Genomic DNA, 16,911 nt, shown 5'->3' with positions numbered 1-16,911 from the left:
TCCTTTGGTTTGTTTGTTTTGTTTCATTTTTGTTTTTGTTTTAAATCTAAACTCACTTTGGCCATGCCACTTAAGGTGTGATGTGTTTAAATATTTTTAAATATGGAACAGGATGAAACAATTAAAACCAGCACATCTACATTATGCGCATATATATATATATATATATATATATATGATGTATATATTAATAAAATCTACCAAAAGCACAGTATTGTAGGTTAGGCATAAATGAAATGATTCACACTTTTGCTTGCATCCAGGATCTCCTCTTTACCTTGCCCTTTCTCTGTCGCTTTGTTTTTGTTTTTGTTTTTGTTTTGTGCATCTGTATCTGCTCTGAGGCCAGAAGGTGGCATTACCACCCTTGGAGCTGGAACTCCAGCTGCTGGGAGCCACCTGATGTAGGTGCTGGGAACTGAATCCTGGTCCTCTCAAAGAGCAGTACTCACTCATAACCTAGGAGTCATCTCTCCGGCCCCCTTTCAGCATGATTGGTCTTCTTTACAAAGGTCTTTTGCTTCCTTGGATAGCCCTATCCCTAGGTCATAATCCAGGCTAGATTGCAACTCCCAGCCATACCCCTGCCTCAGCTTTCCAAGTGCTAGTGTTGTAGACAAGCATTCCCCACCAACCTTTCCTTGTTCTGGTTGCTCTTTATTTTATAGAGCTCGACACTTGGTTAACTAAGTACTCTATCACTAAATTATAACCCCATTGGTTTTCAATTCTATAAAGTCTCACTGTTCTCATCCAAAAGAAAGAAAGGCTCCTGTCCCTTAACAGTTGCAGGAGAGAAGTGAGATAAACCTATACCTACAAAAATGCAATTATTGAGTGAAAATCTATTCATCTCTCCTATATACAATCGAATAATTCCTCATTGTCCCTGCCTCTACATGGAGTGGTCCTCAGCCAGGTCATTTGGGTGAAATTGCTACAAGTAACTTGTAATTCCCAGAACAGAGATACCCTCTAGTTCACAGCGGTAAGTCCCATGTGTGTGCACTGTCTGGAAATCCTGAAGGTAAATGGAGGGAGCTGCGAAGTAAGTACCTGTCTCTAGGTTCACTGTTCACTTCCTGGCAGTCACAGTCTAGCCTTGCCTTTCAGAAGTCTCATCCTGGGCCATTATATTTGTCAGGAACCATTTGGTTGCATGGTAGAACTTTTACTGAAACCAGAAAAGACTGGATGGGATTTGTTGGCTCATGGAGTTAGGAAGCATACATAGGTGACTTATGAATTAGAGAAGAACAAGAGAGACCAGGACTCACGTTCTTCCTATTTCTGCTGCTCAACGTTATGTTCTTTTAAACAACGGGGAATTTACTTCCTGTTTATTTCACACAGGTAGCACTTGAACACAGTGGGGAAAGACTGATCTGTCCATTTCAGGCCAAGGGCCCATCTCCTGGGCAGCCAATGTTGGCTAGCAGACGAAGGAACAATAATAATGTATGATAAATCTAGAATCTAGCACCTACTCACACGTTTAGGGACCGTGTGCATATAGGGAGAGTCTAACACAACACCGATTGATGCTAGTCTGGAAAGAAAACGTCATTTCAGCCAGGTGTGGTGTTGCTTGCTCATATTCATAGTACATGGGAGGTTAAGCCAAAGACAAGTTTGCTGCCAGACTGGGTGAAGCCAGAATGGGCTACGTGTTGAGTTCCAGGCCAGCCTAGGCTAGAAAGTGAAAACCTGATTCAAAACAAACAACAACAAAACGGAAATAAAAAAGCAAAGTCAAAATGATGCAGTAAACCAACTGACTCTATTTCTCAAGACTGCACTTAGGGTAATACAAATCTTCTATGGGAAGTGAATCATATCAAAGAAATAATGTCTTCAATCTGCCTAGTTTGATCACAGCGTGACACTTCCAGGGACAGGCTGTCCGTTAACTGGTGCGTGTCCTTTGGACTTGCCCCAGTAACAGCACCTACTACACTTACTATTTGGCTTCTTTTTTTAAGAGGCTCTGAGCCTGAGTAATTTGGTCTGTTCAACAGCCTTTCTGCTCTATTTCAGCTGATGTGGGAAACAGGGACCACACTCAGCAAATACTTGCTAAAAGATGGGGGGATTGTAGCATTCCGTGGAGCAAAATGAAAATGTTAGAACATAGAGTTCGGAGGGGTGAAGACAAAGTGTGGAATGCTGGAGACACTGATCGAAGAAAGAAAATGGGAGTAAAGAAAATCCAGAAGGATGTCGCAGGGAATGAGATAATTTGGATGCAGTGAGATGCTGCATTTGGCACCCCTAAACTTTCAAATCCACCTGTGCACTTCTTTTTCAGCTCCACATTCAATGATTTCATATTAGCTTCTTAAAATTAGCCATGGTCAGAGTATTCCACCGTGGAAGTTGGAATCACCACTTAGCCGGTCTTTTTCTCTTTCACCAGAATTTCATGTTGAATATTAATCATTTGTCATGCAACTACATGGAAACATGAAAGGAACAGGGCTATGGCTACAAATGAGACATATGAGACATTGAACATAGAAGCCCGGTAATAAAGAGATTAAAGAGGTAGATAAGGACACAGCCGAGTAGGGCCCCTGCCTAGTCTCAGCACTTTGGAGGTAGCAGAGTTAGAAGGTCGGCAGCAAGTTCAACGCAAACAGATTCTATAGAGAGAGTTCCCGGGCAGTCCAAACTATAAATCAGGACTGTACACACCTATTTCTATTCCAAAGAAAGATTGTGAAAGAGAAAAGGCATAACAAAACTTGCTCAATCTCCACAGGTTTTGCATGGCAAAATTGGCAGAAGGGGGCGAGAACAATTGGCCTGTATTAGAGGCTTGCAGTTCTAAGGAAGTCGTAGTCTGTCCAAGTATATCAATCTTAGCCTACATCATAGGCTGGAACTGTGCCAGGCCCAATCTCAGCTGCATTCCGACAGAACCAGGTGTGTTCATGGCAGCAACACTGCTTTAAATCTGAGCCAGGAGCTCATATATCCCTCATGGTGCAAACCTACTTCCTCATGCCACTTGGCACACTGGCCTCCTGAAATGTTGACATTAGCAAACTTCCAACAAAAAGGTTGCCAACCCTAGCATATTTTTCTTTACTGTCTAGGTTGTTTTAGGTGTGGGGATGCCGAATAGAATAGCAGAAGTATAAACTAGACAGGATTTTATATTGTCTCCCAACCTCTCTCACACACGGTGTCTCCCTCTCCTGATCTTGCTACCTCTCTCTCTGTGTTTCTCTGTCTCTGCCCCTTTCTCTCTCTCTTTGTCTCTCTCTCTCTCTCTCTCTCTCTCTCTCTCTCTCTCTCTCTCTCTCTCTCTCTCTCACACACACACACACACACACACACACACACACAGTTGACTGATGAAAGGAAGTACAGGGATCAGAGTGAGATGACTCAGTTGGTAAAGGTGCTTGCTGCCAGGCATGATGACCTGAATTTGATGGAGAGAACTGATTCCTGCAAGTTGTCCTTTGACTGCCACATGCATTCCATCTCCTCCCCCCTCTCCCTCTCCCTCTCCCTCTCCCCCTCCCCCTCCCCCGCCCCCCCTCTCTCTCTAAAAAAAAAAAAAGAAGGAAGGAAAGAAGGAAAGTTGATGATGTGCACCAGTTGGTAGATACTGACTAGTGCTGCAGTTCTAGTGTGTGAGATTCAGAAACACATGGATCTGAATTTCAAGGTTATCCTCAGCTACAAGAAAGTTTGAGATTAGCCTGAGGTACATTGTGCTTCAAAAACAGTAAGGAGTGAGGAGGGGAAGGACTGGTTATATATAACTTAGTGGTTGTAATACGGTAAAAAAAAAAAAACCGTTGGGTTATGAAGTATGTTGAACTATGTTAGGGTTAAAGTGTTGAGGTTGAGAAAGCTGGGTATGAACCAAACTGACCAGATAAGAGAAATAGCAAGGCTCTGAGCCAGTGTTGGCAGGCTGACAGGTTCCCACCCTTTGAGGAACACTCACAAAGCATTGTTGCTTCCCTTATGAATGTGCTTCTAATAAAGTCAACTGTAACCAACTAACCTTCACTTCTGAAAAGCCTCCCCCTATTTCAGGAGAGAGAATTCCTCATATCACACCATAGACAATGAGGAGAAGAGATAACCAATAATAACAGTAGCTGTACATTGGTGTCTGTGGTAAGATGTAGAAGTTGCTCCATGGCAAAACTACACACTAGTCACATAAATGCCAAATCAAAAAGTCTAGGGTAATTAACAATAAATCCCACCATGGGTTCAGTTGGGGCAGCAAGCTTAATGTACACATGACTAACAATGCCAGTCTAAGATAATGGCCAACAGATAGTCAGCATCAACAGGCAGTAAAGACAAGTCCAAGATGGAGAGGAAGGATCTTCAAGGTATGACCAATACCCTATTCGAACATGAAGAGTACCTTATCTTCCCTGTGACTGGGCCTGGAGGACATGCATAGATCATGTAGACCTTCCATTGTCTCAACCAGTGAGATGCTCAGAGAATTAACCAGTATCAACAGAAATGATCCAGTCTTTATCCAAGTTTCTGCCATAAGTCCTATAAAAAGCCCTTAGACAAACAGTGTTGGTTTTTTTCCCCTTGCCTCTTGGAGTCCCTCCACAGCAAGGCTGGCTTTCGGAGCTCTGCTTCTTCAGTAGATGCTTAAGGTTTCTCCATTATGCTTTCTGTCTATAGTAAAAACTCCTGTTCAAACTCATCCTTCCTCTACCCTTGAACTTTAGTCTTCAAATTCTCAGGACAAGGACTGGAAATGGAAGGCCAGGATTCAGCCAAAGTTTTGTATGACCTTGATTGTGACATACCCTAACTCCTGAGTTACACCTCAGAAGAGACCCTTCTCTCTCAAGATGGGCAAACACACAAACACACACACACACACACACACACACACGCACACACACGCACACACACACGCACACCACAGAGGCACCCTGGTTTCAGTAGAAAGGCAAGCAAGTGAGAAGATCTGGGCTGGGAAAACATGCCTTTGACCAGGAAGTATCCCCTCTGAAAAGACAGCCATGTTCTTTCCAGGTTGCTCAGGTAGAAACCATAAAACCTTACCGGTGACAGTGGCACAGTCTCTCTGGATGAACCGAGGAAGACAGTAGAGTATTCTTTTCAGAGTAACATTGTTGTGAAAGTTTCCTTATTATGAAAGTGTAAGATCCTCCACCAAGAGGATCCTGCAGAGTTGTTTGCCATCAGAGCAGTCCAAGGGCCTATTTCCTCTTTCCCTGGTTTCAGATACCTAACAGCAGCTTGTAGGGCTACAGCTGCCTGAACCCTGACTTTCTTGATATCTTTGGCCTTTCCATTTTCCTGTGTAGAAAATACCTCATATTTAAATGTATGGTTCCAAATAGTTTTCTTGAGGCCTACTTTAAATGCATTATGTATAGTTAGTGTCAGATGACCTTGAATTCCTGATCCTCCTGCCTTCGTCTCTAATTAAACCACAAGAGTGCCCCCACCATGCCTGGTCTGTTTAAACTTCCTCTAGTTTATGAAGGAAGTTGGTAATGAAAGAGGAATTAGAGCTAATATTGTTATCGTCATCGCTGACAGGAAAACCAGTTACAGAATAATCTGTTGAAGCTATTAAAAGCATTGTTTTTTTTTTTAAATTTTTCTACCTTCGTTTTTGTTTTGTTTTGTTTTTTAATAGGGAGAGAACTGAAACAGGATGTCACTTTTTAGGCCAGGATGACCCAAAACTCGCTATGTTAGCTAGACTGGCTTTGAAATCATGGCAATCAGGTCTGGAGAGGTGGATCAGTGGTTAAGAATATTAATATTCACTGCTCTTACAGAGAACTGGAGTTTGGTTCCCCAGACCCACACTGGAGGCTTGCAACTGTCTATAATTCCAGCTCTAGAGGATCTGATGCCCTTTTCTGGATTCCACACACACATGTCATTTCAAAATAAAAATGTTATTTTAAAAAATAAAATAGAAACAAATCATTGCAGTCCACTAGCCTTAGCGTCTTCAGTGCTGGGAATCATGAACCCTCATACCTATTAGGTTTTTCCCCCCTCAGCTTCTGAAAGCAAATCACTCATGAAAAAAGTCAAAAGGGAAATACCTGTGAATGAAAATATAATTACATTGCATCAATAGACCATAATTACTTCAAAAATTTTATAAAACAAACTCTGCTCAATTATTTTTTTTAAAAAAAATTGAATGGAGTAGATTGCGCTACGCTTCACAGGTCTCCCTGGCTGTCAGTCTGCAGGAGAGGAAGATGCTCCTCAGTTACTGCTGCACATGGAGCTCCCTTTAGCCTCATATCCAGTGAGTGGAGTAGGTATTACAGCCTTGTGACTTTGGGTATACCCATGACTTCTGTCAAACAATAGGATATATGAAGGTGCATGAAAAAGAAAGAAGAAGAAGAGGTGGAGAGAGGGGAGGAGGAGGAGGAGGACGAGGAGAGGAAGAAGAGGAGGAGGAGGAGGAGGAAAAGGAGAAGAAGAGGAGGAAGAGGAAAAAGGGAAGAAGAAGAGGAGGAGGAGGAGGAGGAGGAGAAGAAGAAGAGGAGGAGGAGGAGGAGGAGAGGAAGAAGAGGAGGAGGAGGAGGAAGACAGCTACTACACTGGAAATGTGCATTTTTGGCCTGACTTGGTGTCTTGCACTCTTGCCAATATAAGGAGAAAACCAAGACTTACACAATCTAAATCTGCTGGATCCCAGAAGAGCGAGCGAGCTACATAGGGCAAAGTGGATCCAAGTTACAGTGGGAAACCAGACCAGTCTAGACCCTCTCAGATCACGGCTGACACATGAGAGATGAGCCTACCACACTGCTGAGTTTGGAAGGGCCTTGTTACTCAGCCCTATTGCAGCGGTTGCTACTGACACAAACAGTAATGACAAAAGAAATCAATCAAAGGCTGGGGGTGGGGGGAGGAGTCTACAAGACCATTCCTGGGACAAACTAGAAACTTAAGTCTTCTTGAAGGAAACCCCATACAGTACTCACTTGCAACAATGTCTCAACACCTTCCCGTTGATTCTCCTTTTGCCATGCTCAGTTTATGTTTATAAGCTGAAGGGAGAATATGAAATCAATCTTTATAAAGTCAGATCCTTAAAGCCTGAATAGTTTTATGTCACAGTGTGACATAGCCAAATACTGAGAGTTCTAATCTCTGAGTATGGATGTTCTGTGTGTTTATATCTTTTTTAAATTTTATTTGTAATGACAGATTATTGGTTTTTTTGGGGGGAGCAGGGGGTATCAGGGTTTCTCTATGTGGCTTTGGCTGTCCTGGAACTCTCTCTGTAGAGCAGGTTGGCCTCAAACTCAGAGATCCACCTGCCTCTGCCTTGAGAGTACTGGGATTAAAGGACACATATTTCTTAAAATGATACATCGGTCAGATTTTACTAACAAGCTCTCTTCTGCCAGTAAGCTTGAGGATGGAACCTGCAACATCCTGTACTATTCCACTGAGTTACAACCCCAGCCCCCAGCTGGCAGAATTTTAAAACATTTTAACTTACTTTAAAAGAAGGTAACTGCCCAATTTCCAAATAATAGATTTTTTATTGGATATTTTATTTACATTTCAGATGTTATCCCCTTACCCCATTCCACCCCTGCCCAGGAACCCCCTATCCCATCCCCCTCCTCCTGCTTCTATGAAGATGTGCCCCCACTCATCCACTCCCACATCTCCACCCTCAAATTCCCCAACACTGGGCGACCAGCCTTCATGGGACCAAGTATCTTCTCTCCCACCTATGCCCAACAAGGCCCTCCTCCCCTACATATTTGGTTATCACTGATTGACTTAACAACAAATATCCACATATAAATAAATACATACCAGTTTTGTTTTTCTGCATCTGGGTTACCTCACTCAGGATGGTTTATTTTTCTTTTATTCTTTCTTTCTTTTTTTTTTTTTTTTTTGGTTTTTCGAGACAGGGTTTCTCTGTGTAGCCCTGGCTGTCCTGGAACTCACTCTGTAGACCAGGCTGGCCTCGAACTCAGAAATCCGCCTGCCTCTACCTCCCAAGTGCTGGGATTAAAGGCGTGTGCCACCACAGCCCAGTGGTTTTTTTTTTCTAATTCCATCCATTTACCTGCAAGTTTCAGTGGGTAAAAATCTTTTCCCATTCTATAGGCTGCCACTTTGTGCAAATAAAGGTGTTCTTTCCTATACTGAAGGTAATACACCACTGTGTACATGTACCACATTTTGTTTATCCATTCAGTTGTGGAGGGACATCTAGGATGTTTCTTGCTATTACGAATAAAGCAACAATGAATATGGTTGAGCAAGTGTCTCTGTGGTAGGATGAGGCAAGGGCCCCTTAGGACACTTCAAGAGGGTATAGCTGGATCATGATGTAGAACAATTCTCATTCTGTTGAGGAAGGAATCACCACACTGCTTTTTATAGTGGCTACACAAGTTTTCACTCCCACCAGCAATGAATGAGTATTTCCATTAGTCTACATCACAGCCAGCATGAGCTGTCATTTGTTTTATTGACTTTAGTGATTCTAACAGGTAGAAAAAGAAATCTCAAATAAGTTTTGATTCGCATTTACCTGATGGTTAAGGATGTAGAACATTAATTTAAGTGTTTCTCAGCCATTTGAGTTCCTCTCATTTCAGAATGCTCTGTTGAGATCTGTATCCCATTTATAAATTGGTTATTTGTTTTCTCGATATCTAATTTTGGGGGTTCTTTATATATTTTGAAGATTAGCCTTCTATCAGATATACAGTGGGTAAAAATCTTTTCCCATTCTATAGGCTGCCACTTTGTGCAAATAAAGGTGTTCTTTCCTATACTGAAGCTTTTTAGTTTCATAAGGACACATTTATGAATTGTTGATATTATGGTGTTCTGTTCAGAAAGTTGTCTTCTGTGCTAACAAGTTCAAGCTCTTCTCTACTTTCTCTTCTATCAGGTAAATGTATCTGTTTTTGTGTTGAAGTCTTTGATACATTTGGAGCTGGGTCTTGTGCAGGGTGCTAAGTATGGATCCATTTGACTTCTTCCACATACAGCCATCCAGCTTGACCACACCATTTGTTGAAGAGGTGTCTTTATTCCAGTGTGTTTTTCTGGCTTCTTTATCAAAAATCAGGTCTTTTATAGGTGTGTGGATTTACATTTGAGTCTTCAAGTCATTGATCAGTGTGCCTGTCTTATGCCACTACCATGTACCAATACCTCTGTAGTATAACTTGAAATAATGGATGGTGACATCCAGAAATTATTTTGTTATTCAGGATTCTTTTAGGTATCTTTGAGGGGGGCAGACGTTGTGTGTGTGTGTGCGTGTGTGTGTGTGTGTGTGTGCATGTGCTTCCATATGAAGCTGAAAATCTGTCCTTTCAGGATGTGAAGAATTATGTTGAAATTTTGATGGGGATTGCATTGAATCTGTAGATTGCTTTTGGTAAGATGACCATTTTTACTATGTTAATTTTACTGATCCCTGTTGTACTATGAGCTGTTTTCCTCCTGCCTCAAGCTCCCAGAATAGCAACTCAGACTCAAAGTCTATATTTACAAATACTTAGGATAGGCTCGGCTCCTTTCTAGGCTCATTCCTTGGCTAGCTTATAATTCAAAATAATCCATTTATGTTAATCTACATTCTGCCATGTGGCTGATTATCTCTGCTCAGATACCATGCTTCTGTTCTTACATCTTCCCTGGTAACTCTATCCACCCCTGGCTCTATCCCAGGATCCTTTCTGCCTCTGGGATATCCCACCTTCTAGTCTATCCTTTCTTATAGGTCACAGGTTTTTTAATTGACAGGTGATGCCTCCATACACAAAATATTCTTTCTACAGATCCCTGAACCTATGAGATTTTTCCATCTTCTGATATCTTCTTCTATTTCATTCGTTAGCATCTTAAAGTTTTTATTATACAAATCTTTTACTTACTTGACTAGAGTGATCCCAAGATATTTTATATGATGTGAGGCTATTGTGAAAGGTTCCCAGTTAAAATTCTTTATCAAATTAATTTTATTTAATGTGTGTGCATGTCTGACTCTCTCTCTCTCTCTCTCTCCTCTCTCTCTTTCTGTGTGTGTGTGTTCTCTCTCTCTCTCTCTCTCTCTCTCTCTCTCTCTCTCTCTCTCTCTCTCTCTGTGTGTGTGTGTGTGTGTGTGTGTGTGTGTGTGCGTGTGTCTGTACTGGGGGGATGTATGCCTGTACATGGACACTGGAGGGACATTGCATATGGGAAGATCAAAGCACGTTGCAGGATTAGGCTCATCACAGAGATCAAACTCATGTTTTCAGCCTCGGTGGCAAGTACCTTTACCCAGGGAATCATCTCACAGACCCAAGTCAGGTTTTCTTTTCATAATTAAATGTATTGATTTATCGCATGTGTGTATGTTTATGAGGGGATGTGTGTGCCCTGATATGCATATGGAGATCAGGAGACAACTTGCTAGAGTTGGTCGCCACCTTCTGCTGCTTTATAGGTGCTGGGGATCAAACACAGGTAGGCAAGCTTGGCAGCAAACATCTTTATTTTTCTGGACTTGACTACCTTATTGGCTCTTAAAAATACTTCTTAAACCAATTCTATCCTTAGCATGTTTCATAGAATATTCTTATTTCCTGGTTAATCATTATCTTTTCAGAGTGTTTAGGCCCGATAGACCTGCAAAATTTGACATCAAAACTCTTTGAGGGTTATACTTTGACTTATGATTAAAGAAAATATTCTGATTCCCATCCCCCCACCCCAATCTTTTTTTAAGACAGAATCTTAGCATGTAGCCTGTCTGTCCTAAAAGTATGTAGTACATACTGGCCTTAAACTCAACACAATTTTCTTGCCTCAGCCTTCCAAGTCTTGGCATTATAGATATATGCTACCATGCCAGACCAAATTCAGATTTGTTTTATCCTAGAAAATAAAATTACAGCAAGTTGAATAAGATATTAATTAAAAATGAAAACCTTATAAAAATCCAAACATAGAGAGTGTAACCCAGACATTTCCAATAGTTGAGCTGGCCATTATTCTTTAAAACTGCCTATTTTTCATTTGAATCACATTACCTTTAATTCTGTAAATTGGATGTCATATGCCACCAGGCAAACTGCTGTGAGTAATTATACTGTTCACTGCTGAGTAATGCCAGTTCATCCTCAAAGCTAGGCCACAGTGTAGGAAAATTGTACGGATAGGTCTCTAGGCACTACCTCTTCTTCAGGGAATCACGGCAACCCTCCTGAGAGCTAATGCATCCTTAATCATTTATAGGTTCACTCGAGACCCATTGGAGACATAAGCACATTAGCTCAGCAGCTAAGGGAACACTTAAAGACAGTAGCAGGAGACATGTCAGACAGAAGGTGAAAAAAAAAAAAAAAACCCTGTAGAAGCTAATACAAACCCAGGCACTGCCAGCTCTCTTCAATGTTGTGAGCTCTGGGTTAGGCTTGGCAATTTTAGACCATAGTAAATAAAAGCAATACCATATTAGGCTGGTTGCAGAACGTAGAAGCCTTTGGAATCTCAGAGGCAGAGCATGAACAGCAGTGTACACTCAAAATCTACTTTAACGCCTTTTGGAGGAGAGCCAGGTTTAGTATTTATTGATTTTTTGTTTGTTTGTTGTTGGAGTTTTTAGTAATTCTTTTTTGTTTGTTTGTTGTTGATTTATGTGTTTGTTTCTTGGGGGTTATTTGTTTTCTTTTTCTTGTTTGTGTTTGTTTGTTTTGAGGCAGGCTCTGGCTATGTTGATTGCACTGGCCTTGAAATTGCAGAAATCTTCCTGCCTCTGCCTCTCAGCTGTCAGGTTTCTAGCCTTGCATTCTCATGTCCTGCACTCACATTTGCTTAATATAAACCACCTTCTTGTTTTGAAGATTACAGCAATGTTAATAGATCTGTAACATAAAATGATGCAAACACTAAAAATATTAATATGTTCTTTTCTGACATCTATTTTCTTCTGTCCTCGGGGAGGAAACAGACTCATGTGACGATCTCTGGGCCATACCTAGAGGTGTATGCTGGATGTGTGATAAGTATTTATGTATGTTATATCTTATGTATAATATACAGCTGTATAGGTAAAAAAAAGAGTATGTTCTAACTATATAGATCTAAAATGTACTTAAAATATGCTTGTACTTGGGTATATAGGGACATGTGAGATTTAGCACCATCCAAGTGAAGAAATGTCATTTTGTCAGGTAAACAAATGTTTCGACTCTGGGCTCTGGGCCTCCTATTTCACTATGGGTGACTAAAATAGAAACACACAGAGTAGGTATTGTACTGGTCTCTAAAGCCTCAGTGCTTTCCATTCATATATTCCTCAACAAACCTAATTATTCATCCACACATTTGAGTAGGACAATCTCTCAGTCATGGCGATCAATACAAGAAGGAACATATGCCTGCAGCTAATCTAATAAAATTTTTTTATTTAATCTCTCTCTGTCTGTCTCTCTGTCTCTCTGTCTCTCTCTGTCTCTTTGTCTCTCTGTCTCTCTCTCTCTCTCTGTCTCTCTCTCTCTCTCTGTGTGTGTGTGTGTATGAGAGAGAGAGAGAGAGAGAGAGAGAGAGAGAGAGAGAGAGAGAGAGACCTCTAGATCAATTACTCTCTGAAGTTGTCTATTCTACCTGACACACGCTACATTTTAATTTAGACAAGTACTTAGAGATGAGGAGGTGGCTCCGTGTGTAAAATGCTTGCTGCCTAAGGATGAAGACTTATGTTCAGTCTCTGGTACCTACATAAGAGCCAGACATAGTGGTACATACACCTGTTACCCTGGGACAGCTGCAGAGAGACAAGCAGATCAGGGACCCTTAGGCCAGCTAATCTAGCAAAAACCAGTGAGCTCCACATCCAGGGAAAAGCCTTGTCTCAAAAACTAAGATAAGGGGGAGAGCATTAAAAGAACATAGGTGAACATACCACTGTGCATGCATACGTGAACACATTGGCACGGATGAACACACAGAGATAAACGTGTGCTGAGTAGCTATTTGCTTTATCTTGGATTGTTTGTTACATTTATTTGTGTGTGTGTGTGTGTGTGTGTGTGTGTGTGTGTGTGTGTACATGCTATCATGTATGTGTGGAGGTCAGAGGACAACTTTCAGGCATCTTTGTTCCCATTTCACCACATGAGTTCCAGAGATCAAACTCAGGTCATCAGGCAGCCGCAAATGCCTTTACACACTAAGCCATTTTTGTTAGCGCTATCTTGAATTTCTAAATGTCAAAAGCTGAGAAGCTTATATGTCCGACTTTCACAGTAAATACATTTACCACAAAAAAAAAATAGTAATTTGTGGAACTGTTGAAATGGCTATGAAGCTAGACTCAAAACTAAGCAGCCAGGAAATGCACCCCAAACCTAGTGAGGAAACCACCCCACCACCAGTGAGAAGTAAGCAGCCTGCAGAGCAGCAACTGTGAGACTTGCTCAATCCTAAGCCAACTGCTAAACCACCCTTGCAACTCCCACTTGTTCTTGAGACAACAGATACTTTAGCAGCTGTTCTACTGCCTGCACGAGAAACAGAGAAAGCATAACTGAGTCTGTTTCATTTTTATTAATTCCCAAGTCAAAATGCAGTCCTGGCAAACAGATTGACAAAACTGAAATCATATGTTTGTACCCTAGCTGCAAAGGAGGCTGGGGAAGCTAGCATTTGGCATTTTAGCTTCTAAAGCAGGCGGTACTTTCTAAACTGGTGCACTGGGGAATTCCTCAGAAAGGAAAAAGCCTCAAATGAAAACAGATATTCTTGCTTTGGTTTGCTCAATAACGGTACAAACCTTTCCTTTTAAAATAAAACATAAAAGACTTAAACTTTTTTTTTTTTCTAGTAACTGAGTATCAGCTCCGAAGTTAAGAACTCTGAGTGACTTGGCAATGTATGTCAACACATGCCAGGGATGCTGGCAGCTGAGAGGTGGGAGCTGGAGAATCGGGAATCCAAAGTCATCCTCTACTACATAGGGCATCCGAGGCCGACTGAGCTACATAAGAACCTGAATCAAAAAAACCAAAACCAAGCAAACTAAGCTTCTGGAGGAGGTTCATTTCTCTAAGTCCATCACTGTACTACCTTGATAGTTAACCACTCCTAACAGGCCCTGTATACAAGAGGTGGATAAAAGAGCAGATAAAAGACTAGGGAATGTTGGATTCTATAGCTATGAACAAGACAACTGAAGGACACAAACTTCAATCCTTCCTTCTCACTTCTTTACCAGTGTTTAAGCATGAATGGCTATTTGTCTTCAGCTAACAATTTCGGCTAATCAGAGTTGCATCTATGTGCTGATAACCTAGAGGTATGAGCCTGTTGTGGCCACTGTTAATTATGTAAAAATAAAGAAAGAAAGAAGAAAGAGAGAGAGGGGGGGGGAGGGAGGGAAGGAGGGAGGGAGGGAGGGAGGAAGGAAGGAAGGAAGGAAGGAAGGAAGGAAGGAAGGAAGGAAGGAAAAAAGAAAGAGCAAGCCAGTGATTAAAACCAGAGACTCAGTGGGTAAAGATACCTGATACCAAGCTATGATGACCTGAATTCAATCTCCAGATCCCAATATAATGGAAAGAGAGAACTTACTCCTGCAACTTGCCCTGTGACCTCCACACTTACACAGAGGCATTCACACACCATGACAGATGCATATCAGTAAGCATGTAGACATACAGACACATGCATACACACATAAATAAATGTAATAAAATGGAAAGATTTCAAAGCAGGCCTTGAACTCCTAATTTTCTGTCTCCATCTCACATGGACTGGGATTACAGTCTGTGCCACCACGGCCAGTTGCAGACTGTCTCTGATTCTGTCTGTCTCTGTCTCTCTCACTCTTTCTCTCTCTCTTTCACACACACACACACACACACACACACACACACACATATAAATATAGTACTTTGTATTGGAAATATACACCACAGGTTCATGTGTTCAAAAACCTTGGTCCTTTAGACCCAGGTTACAAAACAAATAATCTTAAAGAGGACTTAAAGTTGGAAAGGAATAAGGGGTGGAGGATCCCAGAGATGTTGAAGAACACATTGGGGCCAAATATGATCAAAACACATTGTTACATGGATGACATCCACAACGAATAATTAAAATATCTGGTGAAGAGAGGATGGAACTCTCAGGTGATGAGATCCGGATGGAGGAAGAACCTGACTAGAGGTAGAGTTAGGTGAGTCTTTGGAAGTAAAATCCAGATCCTTCCTCACTCTGCTACTCTGTGTCCCATGTTGAGAGCTGCTTTGCTCCACCATTTGGTTTAGCTCCCCACTGCTCTTAAGAAATGGAGACAACCAAAGTGAAGACTTACAATTACACCGCAGCTCCATGGTTCCTCTGTAATAGAAGAGTTTTAGAATTGTCAATAAATCTGACAAAAGTGGAGTGTCCCATTCATCCAAGATATGTGTCTGTGAGTTTAGTCTCCACCGTTTGCATGCTGAGCTCTCATTGTTTCGTCCAGAAGTCTTCTGAGCAGGCAGTGTAGTGCCTGATGGAGGAGGATGGTTCACACCTATGGGTCTGATTGACGGTTTTGTTGCTGAGTGGTGAGCATTCACATGAAGCATGAATGTTTAGCTAGGTTTGGTACTCAGGAGTGTTATCACGGGACTTAGGAGGCTGGGGAGGAGGGGTACAAGTCTGAGGCCAGCCTGTGCTACATATCGGACCCTACATCAAGAGAAAGAATGAATGAGAGAGGGATGGATGGCAAGAGATGGATGGATGGGAAAAGAGAAAAATGGAAGAAGAGAGGGATGGATGGAAAGAGAGAGAGAGGGAGAATTATGGATATATGGGGAGAGAGAGATAGAGGGAAAGAGAGGGATGGACAGAGAAAGGGATGGACAGAGATAGAGAGAGAGAGCACATGTACTTTGACACATTCTTAGTGATTCATTCACATCCTTTTTACCGATCTCGTCACCAATCTTTCTATTGTGTTCTTTCCATTTCCTTAATCATCTAGACAAATTAGCAGCCACCATCTTTAAACCTGACCATAGAAAATCTCCCTGGAGGTCACTGGCCTGTACAGTGTTAGTCCCACCTTCTGAAGGAGTCAGAAAGTTGACTTGCTTGGACTGCTTCATGGTCAGTAGCGTCTGCCACTGTGGTTTTTTGCTAGAACATGAGTTGCTGCAATGGCTAAGATCAAACCAAGAGTTATTTCTTTTTCCTAAAAATCTGAAGTATAGTAGTTATTCATCAGAGGCTGTAGTGTACCAAGACAAAGCAAAGAGCACAGTAACCTGAACCAGTTAAAAATCATTGTCTTCATGTTGGTAGCAACAAAGGGTGACAGCAACATTGTAAACCACAAAGAAACACTAGGTGACAAAATCATAATCTCTAAAATCTAGAGACATCAAAGCATCAAAACTCACACATAAGGTTTTGGGTGTCAAAGTATCAAAAATTACCACTTTAGTAGATGTATTTTGTGTGTCCCATACCATCAGTACAAAGAATGTATATGGAGATAAGACTGGGGAGAGAGATGGCTCTATGAATAAAGTGTGGTCCCCACACAAGTAGGGGACCAGAGGTTTAGATGCCTAGAAGTCACAGAAATGCCAGGTGGGTGTGGTGGCATACCTGTAATCCCAACCCTTGGGATTTATAGAGCAGACTGATTAGACAGACAACTGAACCAGCAAGTTCTAGGTTCATGTGAGGGCTCTCGCCTCAGCACATATGGTGGAGAAAGCAGAAGTAGATTGGAAAAGGCATCTGATGTTGACCTCTGGCCTCACATGCCCACATCCATGACAACACTCCTATGCACATGTGCACACACGCAAAAAAGAACACACTATTTTAAATGTTATGCTAGAAGATTACATTATACAAGGAAAGGCAACCTCT

At 41.6% G+C, this 16,911-nt stretch overlaps 1 protein-coding gene across 1 annotated transcript in view; it reads right to left on the bottom strand.

Annotated features, from left to right (window-relative positions):
* Positions 1 to 5,177, bottom strand: part of Parp8 (poly(ADP-ribose) polymerase family member 8) — a 172,592-nt gene extending 167,415 nt beyond the window's left edge. The window contains exon 1 of the mRNA XM_028783583.1: positions 5,068 to 5,177. The gene's annotated coding sequence lies outside the window, so the exon portion shown is untranslated. The remainder of the gene's footprint in view (positions 1 to 5,067) is intronic.
* Positions 5,178 to 16,911: the final 11,734 nt, after the last annotated feature.

This window comes from Grammomys surdaster, unplaced genomic scaffold, assembly GCF_004785775.1.
Source record: "Grammomys surdaster isolate TR1022 unplaced genomic scaffold, NIH_TR_1.0 99, whole genome shotgun sequence".
Taxonomy (NCBI): domain Eukaryota; kingdom Metazoa; phylum Chordata; class Mammalia; order Rodentia; family Muridae; genus Grammomys; species Grammomys surdaster.
Note: the sequence above shows the minus strand (reverse complement) of the source record. Positions and strands in the feature narration are given on the sequence as shown.